Consider the following 27,720-nt stretch of genomic DNA (forward strand, 5'->3'; position numbering starts at 1 on the left):
CAAAGACTGAATGGGTAACATTCAATTTCATCAGTGTGTCTCTAGCGCATGTGAAGGTGTTCCATTATGAAAAGGGGTATTGTAACATTACTGCTCAAACGGGCCGTTCAGTGTTCCAGAACTGCTGCCCATCAACCTCAGAGTGTTGTCCAACCGCCTGGATCTCCAGGGGTTTCTGAACTGGGTAAAGCCAGGATTCTTATATATATATGGCCTCACGAACTTTAAGATACGCTCAACATACACACCACATATGTTGCATGACAATATAGACATTTTTCAAGAGGCAGCTGTCAAGGACACAAGGACATTAAGGGCCTAAGTGAGCAAACACAATAAGTACAGACACAGGCACAACCGTAAATATACTGATTTGGTTGCCAAAATACAGAAATGTGGGAATGTCATCGTACGTCAATCAGATAAGGGGGGGCAACATCGTCCTATGGGCAAGAGATCTCTATTTGGAGGAGACGTTACTACAATTGAATGACGCCTCATGCTACAGACATTGTGATGTGGCAGCAGTTAAGAAGTCCCAACTAACTGTCTATTCATTGTTGATGGGGTGGAGATCATCGGGCCTCATCAGCATGGACGAACTGAAATATCTTAAAAATGAGCATCCCATCATGCCCGTCCTATATCTGATCCCCAAGGTCCACAAAAACCCAAATAAACCCCCTGGCAGGCCCATCATCTCTGCTTGTGGGGGACTGTTGGAAAAAACTACTGTTTATGTGGATTCATTTCTACAGGAATTTGTGTGTGGGTTGCCCTCTTACATCCAGGATTCCAGTGATTTCTTGAGGAAAATCAGTGAGCTACTATGGGATCCAGAATTTTTGTTAATTACTCTTGACGTTACGGCGTTATATACGAGTATTGTACATGTGGATGGGTTGAGGGTTGCTGCATACTACTTGGATCAACGATCGATTGAATTTGTAGAACACAACAAGATGTTACTGTCTATGATGAGCTTCTGCCTGAATAATAACTTCTTCATGTTTAACAAACAACATTACCAACAGGTCAGGGGAGTAGCCACGGGGGCCTGTTTCTCTCCTAGTTATGCCTGTATTCATATGGGATACTGGGAGAGACAGGTCCTCTTTGGCGAACACTCGGCTATTTGCAGGGAACACATCCTTCGGTGGTATAGATACATCGACGATGTTTTTATGATCTGGCATGGTACACTCACACAGGCAGAGGACTTTATTACCCAGTTAAACATCAATAACTACAGCTTGGCATTCACTTCCAACATCAGTGCACATCACGCAACTTTCCTGGATGTTTCAATTGAGATCATCAATGGCCATCTGGAAACAGCGTTGTTCAGGAAGCCTACGGCGGGGAACACAGTCCTGCACGCCCAGAGTCACCATCCGCCGCATTTAATCAGGAGCATCCCTTATGGGGAGATGCTCAGGATTAGAAGGGTTTGCAGTACTGAGTCTCAATGCAGTGCAGCACAGCAGGCCAGTAAACTTAGGTTTCTGGCCCGAGGATATAGTGAGAACATAGTGGCGGCTGCAATACGCAAAGCCAATGCTCTTCCCCGTGAAATAGCTTTACTTCACAAGAAATCCCAAGCTCCAACTGTCATGCCTATGCAGCAACCTATCAGATTAATATGGTCGTTCAATAGCCAGCATGGGGCACTCAGAAAGATAGTTAACAAATACTGGGATCTAGTGAGATGTGATCCAGTCATCGCTGAATCCATGCCAAGAAAACCAGCTATCACTTACAGAAGGGCCTACTCCTTACAGGATGCTTTGGAGAAATCTAGCCCAGAATTAGAAACACCTAAAGATTGGCTGGCTGGCAGTAGAGGGTTTAGAAAATGCTCTACATGCAAGGCATGTTCCCATGGGGTAAATAGAACATAATACCTTACCCCTTTCTCAGCGGTCCCATGCAAGATAAACAAAAAACTAACCTGCAAGAGTGAATTTGCAGTATACGTGTTGGAGTGCCCGTGTGGCTTGAGATATGTGGGCAGCTCTAAGCTGCAAGTCCACAAACGGGTCCTCCGACACCTGAGGGCTATTAATTCTAACGACTCTGCATATCCAGTGGCTAGACACTACAAGGAGTATCATAACAGCAACAGTACTCTGTTGAAGTACTATGCCATAGATTCAGTAGCACCTCTTAGAAGAGGAGGCGATAGGGACGCAGCACTCAGAAAATTAGAAACTAGGTATATTCTGATGTTGGACCGTAAGGCACCACAGGGGATTAATGCTTCGGAAGACTTTTACACCTGTCTCTGAGGCAAATACTAGCTCCAAACCTTGCCATGTAGGTATCCAAATGTTAGGTAGCCTGTGTTTGTAATACTATCCTGTAAAAATCAGCTTACACGCTAAACGGATACAACCAACTGTAATACCAACTGGTTGGTGTAAGTTTGTACTCTTACCTATAGTTGTGTTTAAGCTATCCAATTGTTCTGTGTAATTTGCCATCAGTTGTGTTCGGCTGTCAGACTGGGACCAGTCTGAATAACATATCATCCACGTAATACAAATAAATGTCAACACATTTTTTTTCTTTTTAATAGAAAACAAAAAAAAGGCAATTAGGTATTGGTGGGTGTGTTTCTTCTAAAAGTGATGATTTTCATTGATCACATATCCTTACCATCCATTGCACACATTATCAAGCACTTTATAATTTTCTTCACTCATTCATTCATGGGGGTGTCATGATACAGGATATAAATTTGCGTATTTGCACGTAGATATAATATATATGCATTGGTGAATCAATTGATGTTACAGTATTGATGTTTATTCATTCTTCATGTATATAGAGAATTGGATTTTAGGTTATTTTTTAACACATGCCAAGCATTTTTATGTGATTTATATATATATATATATATATATATATATATATATATATATATATATATATATATATATATATATATATATATATATATATATATATATATATAATATATATATATATATATATATATATATATATATATATATATATATATATATATATATATATATATATATATATATATATATAATTATTTATAGTAAAACACCTATTTATTCTTGGATATAGGAAATGTTATGGTTAGGGATTTATCCCAAAAGCGTGTACCAGATTATTAGTGTTATGCGACCCAATGCATCATGTCGAGTTATGTGCAATAGCAAGCCTATAGGGATTGATCCCAATACTCTTTTTTCTGTTTAAGAAGCACATGGAAAATCAAGGGAAAATGTGTAGTATGTTTACGATGTTCCTTGTGCTTCAAACTGACACCCTTTGTAATTGGTTATTTCATTTGCACTTGCACTTTAAATTTCTGCCGCCGCCCTCTATGGCGCCATGTGACCAAGGCCTCTGGGAGGCCGAAACTTTATGCTGTCCGTTGCAGAAAATAAATAATTACTCACGGATATCTGGGTCTCCTGTTTCTTGGCGGTGCCGCGGCGGGATTGAGCCTGTAGCATTGTTTTCGAAACCAGTGTGGATATATATATATATATATATATATATATATATATATATATATATATATATATATATATATATATATATATATATTTCAGTGGTTGTGATCATTGCTACATTTTTTTAATGTTTCAGGGCGAGCAGAATGTGCGACTGGGAGAGTATGGGAATTATTATGTAATAATACTTGCCTCTGCATATCACCTACTTCATTTTGAAAATGTTATCATATTTGTCATAATATTTTAACAAGCACAACAAGTATTGTGTCGTCTGCAGAAGTAAGCTCCAGAAAGCATTAGTTACAACAAAGGCACTTAGTCAAAGACAGTGCACCGATCAAAATATCACATCAATATTACAACACATCGGAGTGGCGATGAGAAGGGGTCAGTGGGCTTCTAAGGTTTAAACACTTCATAATAGGAACTAAACCCCTCTCAGAATAAGAGAGCTATTTTATGAGTGTCGAGCATGTAAGCACACAGAAAAGCACGCCAGGAAGGAACTCATATTGTAAGGATCATGCAGGAAAAAGATGCAGCCAGGAGACAAAGAGATAAAAATTTGAAAGATGTCAACCCTCCCTCAGGTTATCCTTGCATTACTCTCTGCAAGATATTACTGGTAAGCTGTTGACACATCAACTTGGCCAACCATTGAAACTTTCCTACCCACGGTTCTTTAAGGTGTTTGTGGTAAAGTAAACTGACCTGAACTCCAAGACTAACAACGTTCTTCCAGAGCTTCTTTAGCTCTATCCTCCTATCAACTACAAAGGGCTGACATCTGAAAAAAGCAATGAGCTAACCATAGCCCCACCTCAACATCAAGTCCCACTGGAATTTTTCACCGATTGTCTTCAAAACATTTACACGATTGAAGTCTATGTGCTGCTTGCCTCATACCGGTCATCTCAATGTCCGTTTAACCACAATGGTTTGGGTACCAAAAGAGAGATCTACTTCACAAAGAAAGAAAGATTGTATGGAGTCAAGTAACTACACTTCAAAATGGTACAACCCAGCAATCATAATTGTCCACCCTGTTAGCATGCTACAGCTTTTCAATTCTCTCTTCAGCATTTCAAAGAAATGTAATAGCACAGCATTTAAATTCAGCAGCATCCACATTTTTCTGTGCAGTTTTGTCGGTCTCCAGCTGGCAAGTTCTCTTCTCCAGTACCAACTATACAGAATTCAACCTGAGAAACCTTATAGTCATAGAATCTAGTAGCATCTCAAGAGATGTCACCTATTTCTCAATACCATCCATTTTCTTATGGAGTCTCAACTGAGCCTCCAACAACGCCCTCTTCCTGCTTGAAAGATCTAAGAGTTTATCCGCTGAGAAACCACTGTGTGCTGCCCAGTCTCCGTAGCATATGTCTTCGGGCAAACATAACCCTCCACTGATGTAGATGACTTAGAAGCTTTGGGGATCCTCTTTTGAGGGGCATCATTTGCTGATTTTTCTATTTTCGTTCCTCAAGAGTAAGAAATCCAACTACTCTGTTGCTTCTTCTCTTACAAAGTGGGATACAATGGCGCTCATGCTTACTTCACCCAAAACAGTAACTGCCCGCATTTTATGATACGGCAAAAGGCATGGTGCATCCTGTTTAAGTCTTGGAATCCACCGGATATATTCTGATCATGGTTTCCTCTATTAGAGAGCTTCCTCCACTCTCCAAGACTGTGCCTGCAAGACTAGTCACACATACAGAAATGTTCATGGTGAATCCATCACCTTCTTTGGTATAGCACTGATGGATTCTAACCTCCCCAAAGCTCTGCTTCTAACTGCCAAGAAGTGTCAGGCGTAATTTTGGATTATTCAAATTGACAAGGTGAAGCTCACTTTACTGCAGTTTTTTACTGGGCCGGGAAACCCTCTCAAATGGCAACTTTTCTACTTCTGTATTTTTATAGTCTTCTAGCTTTTCACACTCCCGAAAGACATTGGATTTCAATTATGGTAACTCCAAGTTTTCTCTCAGGGAGCTGGAGATACAAGTAAAGTACCAATTCCAAATTAACCTTTTTCTTTGTGAGACCTATACCCCTCTGTCTATAAAGAGTCTTATTTGACATCCAATGTTAACAAAGCTTTTGCTCATCAAAAGAGTTGCAGGAGGTTGCAGACAGCAACGGTATGGTCCGTGAAGAGAAACACAGTACCAAACACATATGGTTAAAGCTGCTTTTCGGCAATCGAAATGCCCCCTCTATACATTTCCTTGTTTTCAATGTGACCTTTGATGTCTGTTGTGTCCCTATATTTCTGCTCGTACAGGAGAGAGAGCAATTTGAGCACCTACTACTGTCACAAACAGAAAACAAGCTATATCACAACACATCCAAAATTAACATAAGAATAGTGTGAGACCAGTGGAAGTTAATCAACCGTGTAACTATTTATTTCATACTCCTGAGTCATCAAAAGAAATCGACACCAACTTCACTCATCAAGAGTGGCATTGGCATGTATTTGCTGGTGGAGAGTTCCTCTTCTTAATCCTTTCTACTTATCTCATTCAATTTCTGTAGGTATCAGTACCTGTTCCAAACTCACAGTATTTTGTTTGAACTGTTCTCAAAGCCACTGAAGCCTGACTTCAAGTTTTCTTAAACAAAAATGCCTACTCTTATACAATTCTGCCTTCGCTGCGTTTACTGCATCATTTTTGATTTTACCTCACTTATCACATAATCCACCATCCGCTGCACAATTTACACACTTCAACAAAAAATTCGTTTGTCTCAAATTGACTAAAATGCACAAAAAAAGTACCACACCTTGTACTGTGTAGTAGCAGACTTTCTGTAAAGGATAATTGGTCACATTTATGTCACTGACTCCTGTATTCAAAAGTGAAACTGGTGCTAATGAGGTGATACTTTTTCCCAAAGACTATTAAATGACAAAAAGTCAAAGAAATTCCCACTGTATGTACTGCATTATGCACATGATTTACATTTCTTGCCGCTTAATTTAGTCAACCCTGATTCAGTAAGCTGGCAGAAAAACACATCAACAACTCCCTATCAGCTTATTTGGAATCCCAAGGCCTTCTTAATTCTTTTCAAGCTGGCTTTTGGACCCACCAAGGCACCAAAACCACTCTCCTCTCAGTGGGGGAGAGAGCCAGGAAAATCCTTGACCAGGGAGGGTCCTCTGCCATTATACTCCTCAATCTCTGCGCAGCCTTCGACACGGTGAACCACCACATTCTGGTTCACCGCCTCGAAAAGGCTGGAGTTTCAGGAATAGCTCTGGCATGGCTCCAGTCTTTCCTAGAAAATAGACACTTTCAAGTTTTTAAAGGAGACATCCTTTCCAAACCCCTTTCCCTACAATGTGGAGTTCCTCAGGGTTCTTCCCTGAGCCCTACTCTCTTTAATGTGTACATTGGCCCATTGGTGGATATTGTATCCCCCTTTGTGGTCCATATTGTCACATACGCAGATGATACTCAGCTGGTTGTAGAACTAAATCAGGCCAAACAGTCACCCATTGACCTCCACTCCTGCCTTAAGGAAGTCACCAACTGGATGTGTCTTTCCCATCTGAAGCTTAATGGTGACAAAACATAAATGATGGTGTAGGGCAACCAGCTGAGTTTCAAATCAAACACCATGTGGCCAGCATGCATGGGTCCAGCCCCCATCCCCTCAACTGAAATAAAAAGTCTGGGGATCTGGCTGGACTATAAACTTTCATTCAAAACCCAAGCACGTAAGACCGCTGCAGCATGCTAAGCATTCTTAGAACGACCCGGAAAATCCTTCCCTTGCTTCCCAATCAAACCAAAAAACATCTGATCCAGGCCCTGGTCCTGTCTAGGCTAGATCTTGGCAACTCTCTCTATCTGGGTGCCCCTACCTCTGTTATCAACAAGCTACACGTTGTGCAGAATTCAGCGGCGCGACTGCTCACTGGTACGAGCCGCCGATGTTCAGCCAAACCCGCCCTCTGATTCCTCCATTGGCTCCCTGTACAGGAGAGAATCCACTTTAAGGCACTGTGTATTGTTCACAAATCCCTGAAGGGAACTGGTCCCCCCTCATCAAGGATCTAGTCAGACCCCATAAGGCCCCTAGATGTCTCCGCTCGGATGATATCTACCTGGCAACGGTCCCTAGAATTAGAAAGGTCTAGATCGGGGCTGCCTTTTCTCATATAACTCTTCCAAGCTTTGGAACTCCCTTCCGCTAGCTCTTAGGAAAGAACCCATCCACCTGGTCTTTCGGAAGCAGCTGAAATCCTGGCTTTTTCCCTGAGTACTCCCCCTCTCCCTTTCGCAGTCCTGCTGCAGCGCGGGGATGCTCCCGAGTAGCCATGCGCTATATAAGAGCCTTTCCATTTCCTTTCCATAATTTGGTCCTCTGTTGCTGCATAATTCCAGTGGACCACATCAAGGTGCTGAAGTTGCTGCCTTGTGTATCTGTCCTTGTCGAACTAAACCATTAGCCAGATAGCGCTGCAGGCATTTGCTACTGTTCAGGTGTTTCTGAACCTGAAATTAGTGGGTCTGGAACACCAGAAGGGTTTTACCAGATGTCAATCCATACCCCGGAAAAGCTATAGCGGCAAGGGCTGTGGGTAGAGGCACAGCTCAGCCCCCGATTACTCCTGCCGACACAAAAGGGTGAGCAGACAATGCCCCACCCCAGCCATGGCACAAATGGCAGCCACAAATGGCCTACCCAACCCCTGCTTCCCACCTCCAACTGTGCTGTAACTCTCCTGCCATTTAACATCAGCCTGCAGCTGGTAATGTGGTCTTAAGTGGTTTAAAAAAGTGTATCCATATTTTACTGGCCAAATAGTAAATGTGTGCTATTTTCATATGAATGCGTAATAGAATTAAAACTAATAAAATGCACGTTGTACAACTTAAACAAATGCCCTGGTGTGAATTTAGTGCTCAGTGGGTTGTACTATCAGCTAACATCACATGCAAGGAAATAGGTGGTAGGATATGGTTTAAGGTGTCTTACATGAAAATAAATATAGCACCAAAAGACCTTATTGTGAACCAGTGAGACGGGGAAGGAGGGTGCAATGGAGATGCAGAACTCAGGTTGCGGTGTTGGGCTTAAATGTAGTAAACACCAAAACAAATAACACAAGCACACAGTGGTTACAGCAACAGGACAGCTTCCGAGTGGCCCAACCCCCTTTATTTATCTGTTTGGCCTGCCAGGCCAAATAGATGCGTGTCAACATCCCCACCTGTGGCGGTGACCTGAGTGGCTCACTACATCCCTGTGGGAAGTTGACCTGGTATATGCTGTTCATTAATTAAAGTGGGCACCTTGCACCAGTCCAAACGATCCTTACAGATGTTTAGGTCAAAGAAAACCTTTAAAGAAAGCTATCATAGTGGTAGCTGTGGAGAGCAGCCTTCAGGCTAAGTCTCGAAGAAATGTAAATCAGCCTATTTTACCAGATTAGAACCTCCTGAATAACCAAATGAAAGGGAACCACACAAAAGATATATAAAATATATGTATTTATTACTAAACACTTTCTACTAACCTCTTTATGAGACTAAAGCACAAAGCACACAATATTAAATCACTAGAACGACAGTAAATACCAAAATACACAGTGGGCTCCAGGGGGAGACCAAACTATATAATAAGAACGTGGTATAACAACCACAACTTAACTAGACACAGTGCCTAAAGCACGTAGAATCACTGGGACCCCATGGAACCACCCAAAGTAGTGACACAGGAGACCCACGGAGGATGGGTGCACTGTGAGAACACAGACGCAAGCTCCAAACAACTCTATTGGAAAGTCACGGTTGGAAAATTAAAGATTAAGGACACTTCGGAGAGTACTTCGAGCAAACCCTGTGGAACATAAAAGGTTCTAAGGCCAGCACCCTTGTGAGTACTGGAGTACTCATATTACCTATCCCAGAGAAGCCGGGTACAAAGGTGCAAGTGTCACCATGGTGACAAAAGAGCTTGTGGCCCCTGAGCAAATCATACTTGGTGAGTTGTACCAAGTGACCAAGGCAAGCAACGTCAGGACAGACTATTCTTTGGCAGTTGTGAATTTCACCTGGGGAGGGGAAACTGGCCCTAAGAAGGTTGTAGTAAGTACAGACATCCCTGTTGAATGCTAGTTGCGAAAGGATTTAGAAACTTCAGCTTGGGCTGAAGTGGAGCTCAGGACTCATGCAGAAACGTTGGGCATCCCTGCAGATGTGTTTGCTATGACTAGGTCACAGGCAAAAATGTCTTCCACTGAAAAGGCCCTGGATCCTGGAATAACGGACCAGGTCCCTTCCAAGAGAAGGAGCAGTAGGGGTAAGGCAGTGTCTTCTCCACTGCCTCAGATTACAGATCAGTCTCTTGAGGGAGACGATCTTAGTCCTGAAGAAGGGACTGTCCCAGAGGAGCTTGACCCTGATCAGGTTGAGTTCTCGGGGACAGGGGGCTCTTCCAGGGCAGATCTGAGCCAGGAGCAGCTGAGCTGCCCATCATTTGAACTCCTCAGACAGCAAGCTGCTGCTGAGGCTGCTGGGTGTGCCAGTAGATCCCATAGGATCTATTGGGATGATGAACTCTTATACTCAGAGAGTAGAGACCCCAAACCTGGTGTTACCAGGAGGTTGGTTATACCTCTGAGGTTTAGGGGCTTCCTATTGACACTGGCACAGGATATCCCATTAGCAGGTCACTTAGGCCAAAGCAAGACTTGGGACAGACTTGTTCCTAACTTTCATTGGCCCCCCATATGTTAGAGGACACAAAAGAGTTTTGTCACTTGCCAAGCCAGTGGTAAGGCCGGTGGTACTACAAAGCGCCCCCTGATACCACTACCTGTGGTGGGGGTTCCCTTTGAGAGGGTTGGGATTTACATGGTTGGTCCCATGGATCCTCAGACTGCATCTGGGCACATATTTATACTAGTGGTGATGGACCATGCCACTAGGTATCCAGAGGCAATCCCTCTTAGGACAACCACAGCTCCTGTTGTGGCTAGAGCCCTCTTGGGAATCTTTTCCAGAGTAACTTATCCTAAAGAGGTGGTATCAGACAGAGAAGCAAACTTTATGTCTGGTTACTTGACTGCTATGTGGAAAAATTGAAGACTCTTCTGTTCTAAGTTCTTCGCTTCTGTTTTTCTTTTCTTTCAGCAATTGCTTGTTTTCTTCTTCAGTCTGTCCCTGGCGCCGGGAAACCCATTGCGGGTAGCTGTGCGCAATACAAGTTCAATAAATAAAAAAAAAAAATAAATAAGGAGTGTGGTGTAAATTACAAATTTACCACCCCTTATCACCCACAATGCAATGGGTTAGTTGAGAGATTGAACAAAACCCTAAAGGGCATGATTAAAGGACTCTCTGAAAAGCTCAGGCATAGATGGGACATACTTTTGCCCTGCCTTCTCCTTGCCTACAGAGAGGTTCCTCAGAAGGGGGTTGGTTACAGCCCTTTTGAACTTCTGTTTGCACAACCAGTTAGGGGTCCTTTATTTCTTGTTAACGAGGGATGGGAGTTACCTCTCAAACCCCCTAAGCATGATATTGTTGGCTATGTACTTGGTCTCCGCTCCACGATGGCTGAGTACATGAAGAAGGGATCCAAAAACCTTGAGGCTAGCCAGGAATTGCAAAAGGCCTGGCATGACCTAAAGGCTGTGTTGACTGTTCATCGGGCAGGACAGAAAGTATGGGTGTTGGAGCCTGTGGCCCCAGCAGCCCTCCAAGGCAAGTGGAGTACCCCCCAAATAATCATTAAATAGAAGAGAGAGGTTACCTACCTGGTGGACCTTGGAACTCCCAGGAGCCCCCATAGGGTGCTCCATGTGAACAGGCTCAAATCATATGTTGACAGGGCAGACATGGGCTTGCTCATGGCTACTTATGAAAGGACAGGAGGAAGAAAGTGACCCACTCCCTGACCTGCTCTCACAGAACCCTGATGATGGTTCAGTTGATGGTGTAGCCATGGCAGGCAGCCTCACTGCCCAGCCGCAAACTGATTGTAGGCAAGTCCTAAATCAGTTTAGACATATGTTCTCACTGACTCCAAGTCAGGCTACCTGGTGCACTCATGAAGTGGCTTCAGGTGACAGTCTGCCTATTAAAAATAAGATTTACAGGCAACCTGGCCATGTCAGGGACTGCATCAGGACGGAAGTCCAGATAATATTGGATTTGGGAGTAATTGAGCCCTCAGATAGCATTTGGGCTAGCTCAGTAGTCCTGGTACCAAAACCACACTCCCAGAATGGCAAGAGAGAGATTAGCATCTGTGTTGACTACAGTGGACTCAATGCAGTCACTAGGACTGAAGCCCATTCAATACCCAGGGTAGATGAGCTTATAGATACAAAGCCAAAAACAGTATTCCTCATACCCTAGTGAGCGCTTTTAATTTGTGGTGATGTCCTTTGGCTTGAAGAATGCACCTGCCACTTTTCAAAGGTTGGTGAACAAAGTCCTTAGAGGTCTGGAAGCCTATAGTGCAGCTTATCTAGATGATATTGCTGTCTTTAGCTCCACCTGGGAGAATTACCTGGTCCACCTGAGAAATGTTTTGGAGGCCCTGCAGAAATCAGACCTCACTATTAAGGCCATTAAGTGCAAGACAGGGCAGAGTCAGGTTGTATACCAAGGCCACCTTGTTGGTGGAGGTCAGGTTCAACCATTGCAGAGCAAAATCCAGACCATCATGGACTGAGTTGCTCCAACCACCCAGACTCAGGTCAGAGCTTCCTTGGGCCAGACTGGGTACTATAGGAGGTTTGTCAAAGAATATGGATCCATAGGGACCCCTTTGAATGATCTAACTTCCAAAAGAATGCCTAGGAAAGTTCAGAGGACAGTTAGCTGTCTAAAGGCATTTGATGACCTGAAGCAGGCCATGTGCACTGCTCCCATTCTGCAGAGTCCTGACTATTCCAAACAATTCATTGTTCAAATTGATGCATCTGAGTTTGGGGTAGGGGCTGTGTTATCACAACTGAATTAAGAGGGTCAGGATCAGCCAGTAGATTTTATTAGCAGAAGGTTGACCTCCAGAGAGAAAAGTTGGTCAGCTATTGAGAGAGAAACCTTTGCTGTAGTTTGGGCTCTGAAGAAGCTGAGGCCATACTTGTTTGGCACTCACTTCATTGTTCAGACAGACCATAAGCCCCTCTTATGGCTAACACAGATTAGGGTGAATACCCCAAACTTTTGAGGTTGTCCATTTCCTTACAGGGGATGGACTATACAGTGGTACACAGACCTGGGAGTAACCATGCCAATGCAGATGGACTCTCCAGATATTTCCACTTAGATCATGAAGACTCAACTGGTTAAGGTTAGCTTAATGCCCTTACGTTTGTGGGGGTTATGTAGGAGAGTAAGATCTGCTTCTTATAGTTGCCCCCAGTTTTTGCTGATGTTTCACTGTTTTCTACTTAGACTGTCTGGGATCCTGTTATCCAGGACCCCAGCCTAGCTGCTTTCTCCTCTAAATTGATTGCATGTACTTTAGGTACACTCCAGATTGGATTCTGGGATACCCTTATCATTCCCTACTATATGGTATACTATGTACCCAGGGCATAGGTACCCCGCATAGGTAACCCAGAGGCCTCTCTGTGGCTGCAGCATGTTTTGTGCCACCCCTGAGAGACCATTCAAACTGGCACCACAGGTCTGCTACTGCAGCCTGTGTAAGGTGGTGCATGCACCCCTTACTTGGATATAGATTCATTGTATCTATCCTAAATCACTGCACGTATAAACTTATCAGTCACCCCTATGGCAGGCCTTATCAATCCTGAAGGCAGGGTGCTGGATTTTATGTGAGAGGGTGCCCATGCATGAGCAGAGTCCCTCTGCAGATTTTAAACCAATTTTCTGGGGTTGTTTGTGATGCAGCCAAACATATATATTTAAGTGCATTATAACCTTGCTGTAATTGCTAACTTTAAAATGGTTGCTTGGAAACATGTTGTGTTTGGTTTCAAACACCTTGGAATCATACATCCCCGCCAGTAACTGGCGGGGGAGGTATGATTCCACCATCCTACAGGGACATATGCGACACCCGGTACACCCGGTACCAGCATTCTCGACCTGGGCATCATAAAATGGATGCTGCCAGACACAAGTCTGCCCTCCTGCTGTTGAGCCAAGCTTGAGCAGGGGAAGGCTTGACAATTGGTTTCCTGTCACAGGGAGATGTGAGCACCTCCCAGACAGTATTTAGTGTATAGGGGCTGGGTGGGTGCACTCTGAGAGTGTTTGAAGTCTGCACTGGGGGCACATTTGGTGTCCCTGAGCATAGTCCAGTTCGAACCGGTTGCAGGAACCATTGGCTACTGCTCTGGCGCGAGGCTGGATGAAGGACATGGGTGTAGCCACCTCTGTTCTGATCCTTCCATAGGTGGGTCCCCAGAGTTTGTCCTACCCCTTCGTTGGGTATAAAGTGGGAACCCTGAATTCAGGACTTCAGATTTTACCTGGACTAAACTTTGTAAGCAGAAACCAAGTACTTCGATGATCTACACTATGCTGGATGACTGAGGAATCTCCCTTGGAGTAAAGGAGTTACTCCCCTGCGCTGCAGGCACCTTTAACGTATCTAAGCGGTTTGCATCTCCTAAACTCCTGAGGACTCCGAAGATTTCTGAAACACAGGAGGTGGGTTCCTGAGCGTCCCTGAGGTTGATCTGACCTCTCAGCTATTATGTGACCAGTATCCCTTGTGGGGACCGTGCAACCCGTACCCCGGTGCACCGTGTACTTTTGCAGCAGAGTATGCTTTTCGGCAATCACTGAGGCTGTGCTTTGTGCTACATGTAGTCCTGATCCCGAGCAGTAATTGCACCAAATATTTCTGGCCTACACTCCAGGGCTGGGATTTTGTGATTCAGCTCGAGGTCCCTCTGCAATCCTTGGTCTGTTGGCCTGTGGGTCCCTGTGAAGGTAACTTTGACTTCTGTTGGGCTTTCCTGGTTTCTCTAGATGTGCCCCGACTCCCCATAGCTTGGAGAGTCTCCTTGACCTTGCTGGTCCAAACGGGGCCTGCTTGCCTCTGCCCGCGTGGGTTGCATTTGCCAAGACTTGTTGGTGTTCATTCCGGACACTGACCCCTCAGCACTCTACAGCCTTTGTGGGACAGCTCACTTCCAGACTTTGGTCATCATCGACATCTCCTGGTCCCTGTGGCTGCAGAGTCAAGCTCCCCGTCATCTCACCTGAAGCACCCAACATCAGTGGCATTCGTCTGCCGAGCTACTGGTCCCACTGAACTGACCCAGACTCTGTCCCCTCAGGTTTCAGGTTCTTCACACCTCAGATCTAGGCTTGGATTCCACCAGACACTTTTCATTTTCACTTCTTTGAGTCACACCATTGAAAAAGACGAAGGTTTCCGACATCACTTGAAACCTATGCACCCAGCTCCCCTGGGATAGGTAACATATGTACTCTGGTACTCACAATGGTGCTGGCCTTAGAACCTTCTATGTTCCAAAGGGTTTGCTTAGATTCCTCTCCTAAGTATCCTTAATCCTTAATTTTCCAACTGCGACTTTCCCATAGAGTTGTACGGAGCTCGCGTCTGTGTTTTCACACTGCACCCGTCCTCCGTGGGTCCCCTGTGTTTTTACTTTGGGAGGTTCCTAGGGGTCCAAGTGATTCTACGTGCTCTAGGCACTGTGTCTAGTTAAGTCATGGTTGTTATACCACTTTCTTAGTATATGGTTTGGTCTCCCCCTGGAGCCCACCGTGTATTGTGCAATTTCGTGTTGTTCTAGTGATTTAATATTGTGTGCTCATAAAGAGGTTAGTAGAGAATATATATAGAATACATCTCTTTTATGGTTCCCCTTTAATTTGGTTATTCGGAGGTTCTAATCTGGTAAAACATGCTGCTTTACATTCCTTCGAGACTTAGCCTGAAGGCTGCTCTCCACAGCTACCACTAGAATAGCTTTCTTTAAAGGTTGTCTTTGACCTAATCATCATTAAGGGTTGTTTGGACTGGTGCAAGGTGCCCACTTTATTTAGTGGACAGCATACACCAGGCCAAGTTCTCACAATCCCATCCAGCTTTAGATGCTCTGTGATGTCCTCATCTGGGCAACAAGTGAAGTCACGAAGCCTCTGACTGGGTGCTGTTTTCATTCTGACTCCATACCAGTGACTTGGGTGGCATTGGGAGCAATCTCTGTTGGCACATTCGGTTGGGGCGGGGCCCATCCCAGAGGCTGAGCTTACTTAGGACTGACCTTTGTTGATCCGGGTGAGATCCCACATTGTCTGATTCTCCTGGCGCCATAATGCCTGACTTGTCGTTACTGTACTCGTTCTCATCTTCTTCAGGGCTCTGTTTCAGGCTAGTCTGAACCACAATATGTTCTGTGAGGTCGTGTCCAGGCCTAGAGAGGCCATGATCATGTACCTTTTATCACCTTTCACTATCCAGGATAACTTCTCACAGGAGTACAAAATTCCACCCGGGGTGACGGTCTTTTACTAATACCTGGTCCACAACTTTCATCTGTCGTTGCACAGATCCTGGCCTGGATGGCTTTTTTATTGGTTTGTCTTCTCCTGGTCTGTGCATACTCTTACCGAAGGGGGGCAGGAGTGGAGGGGATTCTATCCTGGACTGGCTGCTGAGGCATCAGCTGCGTGAGTGTGGTGTGTTGCGGTAAGCCCTTAAAAACTAGTGAAGCTCCCACTCATAGTCTTGATTTCAGGTTCCCACACCTCAGAGCGCTTTATTAAAAATTCTTATAAACCTCTCGACAGTGCCATTGACCTGTGGCCACTGCTGTGTCATCTTCCTTTGATTGATGCTTAATGTTGGAAGATATTGGACAAAGTCTGTTCCCTGAAATGGTGGACCAATGTCAGTTTTGATGACCGATGGTATGACAAATGCTGCAAAGGTCTTTTCCAGCAAAGGTTTGACATGAGTGAAGGCCATAGATGGTACCAGTTCTACTTTTCAGCGATCATGCACCATTACTAAAATTAGTCTCCTATTGAGGAAACTGCCAAAGTCCATGCTAATTCTGTCCCAGGTGTGTTCTGGTGCCTCCTCGATTATGACAGAATAGGAGCTAGCATGTGGGACAGTTTGAACTACTTCATGCACTTTGCGGTCCATGCCAGGGAACCATACTTTACTCCTGATTGGGCCTTTATCTTCTCAACACCTTGGTGTCCCTCGTGGGCCTCGGCGACCTTGCGATCTTTGAACTCTGCCAGGAAAACTATGCACCCCCTCTCAAGATGACTCCTTCTGCCAGTAAGCAGTTTGTCTCATACTTTACACATCTCAGTGAGCCTAAACTTTACATCCAGGTGCCATTGGTTGGCATCTTTCACGAACAGACGGCAGGCGCTGTTGGCGATTGCCTCTTCCTCCCTCCGCAGAGCATCGTCTCTGGCAGTCGCTTGCCTGATATCTTCCACTGTGAGGGCCTTGGGGCATGCTTCTTCAGTCACCAGGCACATTCATCCACATATTTATCTCCATCATCTCCAGCTTCTGGTTTTGTGTGTGGGTGCCTCCAGATTACTGGCTCCTGGCCATCTACAACTGTGAACCGATAGGGAAGGAGTTGCACCGCCCACCATTCGGTCCATGGGGGCAGGTGGGGAGCAGTCCCCACAAAGATGATCACCAGTGGTTTGTGATCTGTGATTACCTTGAAATCTCGTCCATATACATACAAGTCAAAATTAATGCGAGCCAATTTTATTGCCAAAGCTTCCTGTTAAATCTGGGTGTATCATGCTTCAGTAACTGTCAAAGTGTGGCTGGCGAAAGCAAGAGGACTCCACACCCCTGACTCATATTCCTATGTTATTACCAGCCCTACCAGGCTTGCATCCACCACTAACTCCGTGGCTTTCTCGAGATTGAAATATGCCATAGTTGCATCTGTCAGGAGGGCGTTCTTCATGTTGTCAAATGCTTCTTTCTCTGCGGGGCACCAGGCCCATTTGGCTCCACTTTTAATCAGTGCCCTGAGGGGTTCTAACAGGTCGGCCAGGTTTGGTAGGATGCATGGACAGTATGTCACCCTGCCCAGGAAACTGTGCATTTCCATTGGATTCTTCGGACTGGCGCTTCCTTGAATGCTGACGATTTCTGTGAGTCTATTTGAAGACCTTCTCATGATAATACAAAGACAAAGAACTACCTTGGGCTAAAAAAAACAAGCATTGTCCTTGTGCAATGTCAGTGCACTTTCGTGCAGGTATTATAGTGCGGCTTTCATGCATTTGTGGTTCCGTCAATGTGGATGCACAGATGAGAATAGCATCCCTGATATTCAGTACCCCTTCAAGCCCCAACAGAGTCTCCCTAATAGCGTTTTGAAAAACTTTGGCAGCTGATGAGATTCCAAAGTTGAGATGTTTTTATTGGTGCAGCATTAGGTGAGTGGTGAACATGGTTATGTAGCTACTGTCTGGATGGAGCACTAGCTGGTAATATCCAGCATTCAAATCCAACTTGGATAACCATTTTGCGCCATTCAGTTCTGCTTTGATGTTATCCATTGTTGGCGTTAGGTGTCTTTGCTTGCAGATTGCCCAGTTATGTAGCCTCATATCAATGCAGAGCCGGGTGGTCCCTGGCTGCTTGGGTTTTTCTGTGATGACCAGTGGGGATACCCATGGTGTCGGCCCGGACACCTTTTCTAGTATGTCCATATTCTTGAGCTTTTCTAGCTATTCTACTACCTGATGTCGTAGGTGGAATGGTATGCTCCGGTGACTCCGTGCCATTGGGTGGATTGTCTTGTCAATGTGCAGCTTCACAGGAGGGCTTTTGAGGAACCCTAGCCCTGTAAACAGCTCATGGTACTGCTCCAGAATGTCGTCTACTTGTAGGGCATGAATATCCTTTAAAAAAATACTAGCCCTGAAGCTTCCGAGGTGTGGCATCCGAGTAGAGTGCCTTCTTCTTCCTCTGTGACATGGAATCGAGACATCATAATCTCCTGTTCTCCATGTCGGACCTGCAAGTTTGTTGTGCCCACCAAGGCCAGTAGTTTTTTCGCCCGAATGCAGATATCCGGGTACGAGTTGGATCAATGGGAGGGCATGCGGTAGATATTGTTAGTTTGTTATCACTTTTACTGATGCCCCTGTATTGATTAGGGTAGGTACCATGGTGCTGGTAATGGTTACCTTCACCACTAGGGGCCGTGTAAGAGATGAGGAACACGTCCTCCTCTTCATCATCCTCAAGGTTGACCTCATAACCTTGGAACTTCTCAGAGTTTTTCTCCACTGTGTCCGGGCTGTCGTCAACAGTTGTCTCAGCATTATATTGAAAGGGGGTTGCCCTTGTTCTCTTCACCCTCTATCTCCTCCCCTGCATACCCTGCAAAGTGGTTTGGCTTGTTTCATGCAGAGCAGGGGCAGCCTGCCACTGAACACCATTCCAGTGGATGATTCTCCAGGCTGCGGTTCCAGCATGATGATCTGAGGTGGGTCCTGCCCTTTCTCACGATACACTGGCTTGCTTTGGTCCACGTCCACTCCCTCAGTCTTGATGGTGGTGCTCGGTTCTGGATGTCATCCTTCCGCTCCTGTGTTTAGGGCTTCTTCTATTTCCTCCATCCTTGCTGTAGATAGGTCATTTGTCTGTGCATTCTTGCATTCTCTGGGCTCTAACTTCTTTAGACTGGTCATCGTCGGTGCACGTGCTTGCAAGTGCTCACAGTTGAGCATAGGATGTACCTATTAATTCTCCCCCTCTTTGTCTGGCAATTTTAATCTCTCGATATCTGGGTATAATTTGGGTCCAATAGGGTGTTTAGTGCATTGATCGCTGCGTCATAGTCGTCAACACCTCGAGTAGTGGAAAGGTGTTGGAACAGTTTGTACACTTCATCGGCCCCAAAGTGCAGTAGTAGTGATCACTTGACTTCATTGTTGGTTTCTCTGGTGCCACAGAAATAGTTCTCTAATCATCCCGACCATGTTTGCAATCTAGGTGCTGCTGTGCGGGGTCTGATAATTCGCTAAATGGTGCAAGTCCCTCAATTGCAGTGTGGGCTGGTGTGACTGTCTTGGGGTAAAGGGCCTCTTGGGCTCTTCCGACTTGCTCATTCTCCCAAATGCTGTTGGATGCTCTTCAACCACACTGTTAGGGCAATTTGTGTCCCTATGTAGTTAGGGAGTGTGGCACTTATTCATAGGCACTTGATTTCATTGCTCTCCAGTTAAATTGTCTCTGTTTGTTCCCTGTGCCACTATAACCTCTCTTTTTTCCTTGTATTTGCTCTAGTGTCTTGCTTCTTTGTTAATATGGCTTTTTTTCTTTTCGTCTTGCTTCTATTTCTTCTACATTTGCCCTTGCACTCAGTGCTGGGCCTGCCCCCATGGCTTACCAGATCACGTGCTTTTGTTCTTCCTTTTCTTTCAATTTGCCTTGCTTCTGGTGCAGTGCACCTCAGCCTCCACCAGTTGGCGCTGTCTCATTCCAGTTTCCAGGTATTCAGCCATCCAGCTACTCCCTTCAATGAGGCGGCAGCCTTTGCTCTCTTCAGTAATGTGGTCACTCCGGAGAATTGCTTCCAGAATACCATCTTCATCGCCAATGTGAACCAGGGAGACAGGGAGGGAGGGACAACGGAGATACATAACCCAGGTAAAAGGACCAATACAAATCACACTCAGTCACAGTGGTTAGAGCTACGGGACTGCCCCTGAGCAGTTCAGTCCTATTTACTTATCTATTTTATTTGGCCGTACCCAGCCTAACAGATGCCTGTCAAGGTCACTACCAGTGATGTACATCTAGCATGTACTGAATGTTATTGTGTGTCCCTTTGGGTAATAAGAAACAAAAAATGCACGTTTGTTGGAGATGTCACTAACTACTGGCAATGTTTTTACATTCAACAATAAACAATGTTAGAATATAGAGATTATGAATTGTCAGTATGTAAAATTTCCCTTTGACTCTGTATATGTATTCACAGCATCAAACAGTCATACAATACAAAAAGCATTAATATCATGTGGAATCTGTGCAGGTAGTGTACACTGATAATAGCCAGTCTTTACAATGCACTTGTACTGATATCAAAAATATACCGTTAGAGGAGTACTATTGCCGTATGACATTGCCCTCCTCGCTTCCCCTTGCTGTCTAACGCTGCTTGGTCTGTAGAGAGTAAAAGATCTTATAAACAAATAATTTTTCAATTTCAAATCGAGTGCTAGGGAGCAAACGACGAAAATGATCACTCATGGTAATTTTTTAAAATCAAGGGCAACATAAAATATGTTTTCAAACTATTTTTATTGAGAGTCAAAGACATTTAGAACCTGATCCACAAAGCTTTTTGCCCACACAAATGACATTTTTCTAGATATGTATTCACTTTTTGTTATAATGTATTGTTTATCAGTGAGCAGGCTCTCAAACAGGATTTTACCAGTAACCTGTAATAAATATCTCGCATTGTAATGAACAGCAATAGGTGCCAAGATCAAAGAAGGGTTTATGGAAAGCAATTGTAATTATTTGTATGACTATAAAAAATAAATGACAAAAGGGCAATTTGAGTAATGATTTACAACCAGTCTGTGTTAACAATACATTTAGAAGCAGAAAGTTAGACATTTATTACAGAACATTTACATAAACACAAATGAAACATAGTCTACCAAACTGTAGATCAGGAAGGGAAATAGAGATTTCTCTTACTCATTGTGGTCAGTAATTTTGTTAAATACAAAATGTGTTGTTTTTTTCTGAAGGATCCACGCATGCAATGAAGTAAGTGTCAACAATTTGGCAACATAACATAACATTCAGACCTGGATCTAAAATCTATTAGCACATTATTTCAAGTAATCTTCGGCACCTAGCTAAATAAGGATTGATATTGATATGTAAAATGAAAAGCAGGTGACACATGTTTAGCAGAATAAAAAGCCTGAGTAAAATGTTTACATAGAAAATGCTGCAAGCCATAATTAGGCTCCAAGTCAAGTGCCTTGAAAGGTGTTACCAATTTAATTTTCCTTTAGTCACAGTACAACTGATGTACCCCCAATATGCCAGCATCTGCATTTTGCTACAAGTGTTAATTTAACAAGAATTCATTCCAGTGTGACAGTGCAGCATTCTGTCATGGGTGCCCATTGTTCAAATGATAACATTTAGTATACCGGCACCAGAGGGGCGTGGCTTGAACGCCGGCCAAGATAGCGGCGTAACTCTGGAGCTCCGCATCAAGCCTCACTACTTCGCTCTTCCTCGCAGCACTGAAGGGGCTGTTCTCATGCTGTGAGGTGGATATGCAGACCGGAACGTGAGGTGCGCTTCTCCCCCTCTTTGTTTCCCGGTTCCGCATTGTATTTCGTCGAATTTCACAGAGGTGCCGATCCCGATAATTGCGGCCGCCATTTTGTGCGCCGGCCGCGTTTCCACACGGCGGCCAGCGGAAAAGCTCCTGTGAAGCTCCTGATATGCCGCATTTGTAAACAAACATCCTGAATACGGCCTACATCAGAGGTGAGCCCTCGTTTACAGCCTGCTGTGGCTCCTGAACACTTACTTTCATTTGCGCTTGGTGTGACCTGGCATTTCTGGATCCGCCTGCCATTTTGTGGATTCCCTCACCTCTCCACAAGGTCTCTTTGACTATCGCAGCTTGCTTTTCGAAACCCCTCATCATTATCTACTGCCTGCATGGCGCTCCTTCCATATCATGCAAAGGCACTCGCGTGAACTTTTCATTTTTGCTATGACTCATTCAGCTTTGTCCTCCCGGCTGTGATGATGCCCTCTTATGATTACCACATGCCATTGCAGACCTTGCTTTCCTCTCAGAAATTCATGGCATTTTGCTAAACCTTATCTTTTTGTGCTACTAAGTGCCTACATTTTGCTCTTTTTCCGCTGTGCCTGGACACCTGCTTATTTTCATTTGACTCATTGCTTCCTCTCAATTGCTTCTCCGAGCTTTCATGGGGAAACTTCGCAATTTGAAGCTCAACTCCACATCTAAAGTTCCAGTCGGTTCAGACTCTGACTCACCTATTCAAGACATGGAGGAGGGTTGGTCATCAAAATCTGACTCAACACATGGAGCCATTCCAAAGGCTTCCAACGTGGGTAAAGCGTCATCCTCTTTAGTTTCTTCTAAGCGCCTCAAAAAAGATCCACCTTCTCCTAGGAGTTCTTCTTCCCCCTCCTCTATGGATCTCATATTAGAGGAACTACGTGCTTTCAAATCTTTTATGGAAGCCACCACCAAAAATATGCAGGCAATGCAGGAAAAGTGGTCATCTCTGGATACGCGTGTTCTCACCTTGGAACAATCCACAGATTCCTTGCAGTCCTCTTGTTTCCGTATTCTGTCCATGGAGGCGGAAATACTACTACTTAAACGACAGACAGAAGACTTGGAAAACAGGAATCGCAGGAACAACCTACGCTTATACGGACTTCCGGAACTTTCAGAAGGGTCTAACCCTACCACCTTCTTCCTGTCCTTCCTTGCCAAGATCCTAGATGCACCGGCCCTATCTTCCATCAACATTCAACGAGCTCACCGTCTTGGTCCTAAGGTCACTACCAAGCCTAGAGGTGTAATCATGCTTTTCCTCCAATATACTGACCTTCTTCAGGTCCTTTCAGCCGCCAAACTCAAGAAACAGATCACTTGGGAAGGTCATCATCTCTACATATCGCAGGATGTCTCCAAGGCCACCGCGGAACTCAGGAAGAAGTTCTTGGACATGAGGCCACAACTCAGAGCCCTTAATGCTAGATATGGTCTCTTGCATCCTTGTCTCTTTAAGGTTACTTATAAAGACAAAACAACCACCTACGAGGATCCTGCGGCCGTACAATCTTTTCTTCGTCAGCATGGTCCTGATGTCATGGATATGTCCAACCCCGGTTAACTGGTCTTGTTAACTTTCTTTTTGATCTCATTATAATATGGTTCTGATCTTCTCATCGTTCGCACTGTTGATGTTATGAAGTACCTACTGTTGTCCTTATATTCGCCTTTCCTCTTTTGTACACCTATTGTTCAAACCATCTCTCTTCTTGTTTATTTTAAACCTGTGTATTTATCCTAATGTTTCTCTTCTTTCAACAGATATTCCCCTTCACCTCGTCACCCTGTTTTACCTTACTATTTCCTCGTGCTGCCTTTTGATGTCATAGTAATTGAGGTTTGGTGTTCGCTCTGGATGTTGTCGCTGTCGTCTCCTGCCACCACCATCCCCCATTTCTGTTTGGTTTTTCTCATTTTCATAAGTAGGTCTTTCAGTCATTCGTTTTGGACACGTACTGTCTCCTTGTTCGCTATTGTTGCTGTCCTCTTTCCTACTCCTCTTATCATGGACTCTGCTCAACTTTTCTTCGTCTTCTCTTTTTCTTTTTTTTCTTCTTCTCCGCACTTCTTTCTTCTTATCTGGATTTAGCATTGTTCTCATCCTTGACTCCTCTATCTTTTCACTCCTCTCTTCTATTTTTCTCATTTTCACTCCATTGTATTTCCTATGCATTACTGAGCATGTTGCTCTCAGCTGTTTTTCTAAATTGCTTCGTTCCATGTAACGACATGGAACGTTAAGGGATTAAATAATCCATTAAAAGACAGAGGGTTCTCTCACATTTAGCAAGACTTAAAACTGATGTTGCCCTCCTTCAAGAGACTCATCTTGCTGAACCGGAGGCTTTGAAACTTAAACGTTGTTGGGTGGGTCATGTTCTTTGTTCTCCTACAACGTCTAGGAAGAATGGTGTTGTACTTTTGTTACATAAAAAGTTAAATGTTTCCTCGATTACTCATGAATGTGATGTTGATGGCCGTTGGCTCATTGTTAATTTACTCATCGATAACATCCCACTCACCCTCTTTAATGTGTATGCTCCTACTGGAATCGATAGATCCTTTTGGCCTGCTATCTCTTCCAAGTTGTCTTCCCTTTCTGGAGATCACATACTTCTCGCTGGAGACTGTAATCAGATTATTGATCCCTTCCTTGACCGACACTCAAAAGTCACTTTTGCTCCCTCTAGAATGCACACGCAGTTTGTGAACTCCTTTCAAAACAACGCCTTAGTAGATATTTGGAGACTTTGCAATCCTATTGTTAGAGAATATAGTTTTTTCTCCCCTCCTCATCAATCCCAGTCCTGCATTGACCATATCTTTCTCAGTAAATCCTTATCCCAACACGCTATTTGTTCTGAAATTGGCTCCTTCTTACTCTCTGACCATGCCCCAGTTTTTGTAGATCTTGACCTACTCCCAATCTCTCCCCACTCTGGCAGATGGCGATTTAATAATGCTTTACTTTTGGAACCCACCTTTTGTACCGAATTCACTGCCTTTGCCAAGGAATTTTTTCTTTTAAATCAAACCCCTGACTCCCCTTTTGTTATGGTTTGGGATTCATTTAAAGCAGCCTCTAGGGGTTTTATTATTAACTTTGTGTCTGGGCGGAAGAAACTTCGAGAGGCCAAGTCGGAGAAAATTTTGGCTGACATTAAAGCTTTAGAACTTGCTTATTACGCTTTTAAATCTGATTCCTTCCTTAAGGCTCTTCTTGAAGCAAAAATCTCTTTTAACAAATTCACAACAGATGCTGCTTCTAATATTCTGCTAAAATGTAATTCTAGATACTATGGGGGTAAGAATAAAATGGGGAAGCTTCTGGCCAATTACTTAAAGATTCGTAAGGAACGCACAAAAATTCAATCAATCAAAACTTCTTCCGGTGAATCCACATTTAAGGATAAAGATATCCTCACTGAATTTGCCAAATTTTACGATACTCTTTATACCCCAGAACAGATTCCAATGTCTCATGATCTCCTCTCTTACTTTCAATCTCTTCCATCTCCCTTGGTTTCACATGTTGACTTCCACACTTTGGAACAGGACATTTTGCTTTCTGAAATCTCCCATGCTGTATCAAAACTTCGTCATGGTAAATCTCCAGGCCCTGATGGGTTTACTTTTGAATTTTACAGCCACTTTGCCTCTCTCCTTCTTCCTAAACTCTTACTCTTATTTCAATCTTTCTCTGATGCAGGTTCCTCTAGCGGTTCTTTTCAACAAGCCTTAATTTGCTTAATTCCAAAGGAGGATAAGGACCACTCCTTGTGCAAAAATGATAGACCAATATCTTTGGTTAACACTGATTACAAAATTCTAGCAAAGATATTAGCACTACACATGGACCCCCTTTTACCGGATATAATCGTCCCAGAACAATCTGGTTTTGTCAAGGGGCGTCTCTCCTCTGATAACTCCCGGGTTTTTCTTAACATTCTTAGCAAATCTTATTCCTTGACTCTTCCTTTCGCAGCTATCTCTCGAGATGTGGAGAAGGCTTTTGATAGGATTGGGTGGGACTTCATGTTTCAGGCTTTACGTTGGATTGGTATTCCTCCTAAATTCATTTCTATTGTTTCTTTACTCTACTCTGATCCTCAAGCTTCTATTTTTGTTAATGGAATGTCCTTGGATTATTTTTCTTTACATAGATGGGTTCGACAAGGTTGCCCCCTATCTCCCTTACTTTTTGTTTTAGCGTTAGAACCCTTCCTTACTAAAATTCGCTTAGATGACACTATCTCTGGTTTTCATTTTGGTTCCCAACAAGTCAAACACTTGGTTTATGCCGATGATATTCTTTTTTATTGTTCCGACCCTGCCACCTCTATTCCCTCTTTTCTTCAGCAGGTCTCTTCCTTCTCTGCAGTTTCCGGATATCGCTTGAATGCCGACAAGTGTGAAATTTTACCTTTGAATCCTCTTTGTCAGAAACATCTCTTTTCTTGTACAGGTTTCTCATGGCAACCATCCAAAATAAAATACCTAGGGGTTTGGTCTGGTCCTCTATTATCTGATACTCTCAAACTAAACTTTGATTATATTTACAAGAAAATGGACACGGCTATCACTCGTTGGCATCCGTTTTTTTTGTCCTGGTGGGGTCGACTCAACTCTATAAAGATGATGCTATCCCCCTTGCTTCTTTATACTATTTCCATGCTTCCTTTACACATTCCTCTTTCTTTCTTTAAGAAGATTGACTCTTTATTACTGAAATTCTTATGGAACGGTAAACGTCCTCGAATAGCTCTTGCCTCTTTGCGTAAGGACAACGCTCAATCTGGAGTACGTTTTCCTGATTTCAAACAGTATCACCGTGCTTTTTCCCTAAAGCAATCGACTCGCTTGTTTTCATCTAATCTGCCTCATTATCCTCCTGTCTGGCTAAGGATGGAATCCTTTTTCATTTCTCCTTTTACCTTTCGTGAATTCTTGTCCTTTACGTCTTCTTTAACTCGTCTTCGCTCGCCTATTCTTTCACATTCTCGTAATCTTCTTTCTCCCTACTTAATTTCTTCCTATCCATCCCTCCTATCCATTCATGAACAACCGATTTGGAATAACTCTCTTCTCAAAATCAGTAATCGTACCATTTATTGGAAAACTTGGCACTCTCGAGGAATATGTTGGATTTCTCAATTACTTTCTCAAGATACGCCTCTCTCCTTCCAGGATCTTCAATCTCTTTTCTCTTTGCCTGCTTCTGCCCGATCGCAATACACTTCCCTTTATCCAGTCCTGCTCTCCTATCTTCAATCTCTTTCAACCTCCAACAATGTTCCTTTAGATCGCAGATCCACTTCCTTTTACTGGAGACTTCTCCTTCTGCATCCGCTCTATATAATTATTTCCGTTATACTACTGATAGATTGAAATCTCGCATTGGACTTGCATGGGAGTTGGATTTTTCTCAGAATTGGCCTGTACTTTTTTGGGATAAAATTTGGACTAAACTTCATAAGACCTCTAGAGCTGCTAACACTACCCAAACTTTATTTTTCATTTATCACAGAACTTTATTTACTCCACTTGCTTTATCCCGTTTTTCTCCAGACACTCCCTCTACCTGTTGGTCTTGTCCCTGCCCTTCTGCTGATCTTAAACATATGTTGTTTGAATGCCTTCCTACTTCCCAGTTCTGGCACTTGGTTTGGCAGCAAATACAAAAGATTTTCCAGTTTCAGGTTCCCTTTTCACCCTCACTAGTTTTTCTTGGCTCCCTCTCATCGCACCTTCCTCATTCTCCCAATCACTACCCTTTATTATTGCTGTAGCCTTTCATATCGTCACTTCTAACTGGAAACAGGCTGCAAATATTTCATATCAGTCTTGGTGGAATGCAGTCTG

This window comes from Lissotriton vulgaris, chromosome 3_1 (genome assembly GCF_964263255.1).
Source record: "Lissotriton vulgaris chromosome 3_1, aLisVul1.2, whole genome shotgun sequence".
NCBI classification, from domain to species: domain Eukaryota; kingdom Metazoa; phylum Chordata; class Amphibia; order Caudata; family Salamandridae; genus Lissotriton; species Lissotriton vulgaris.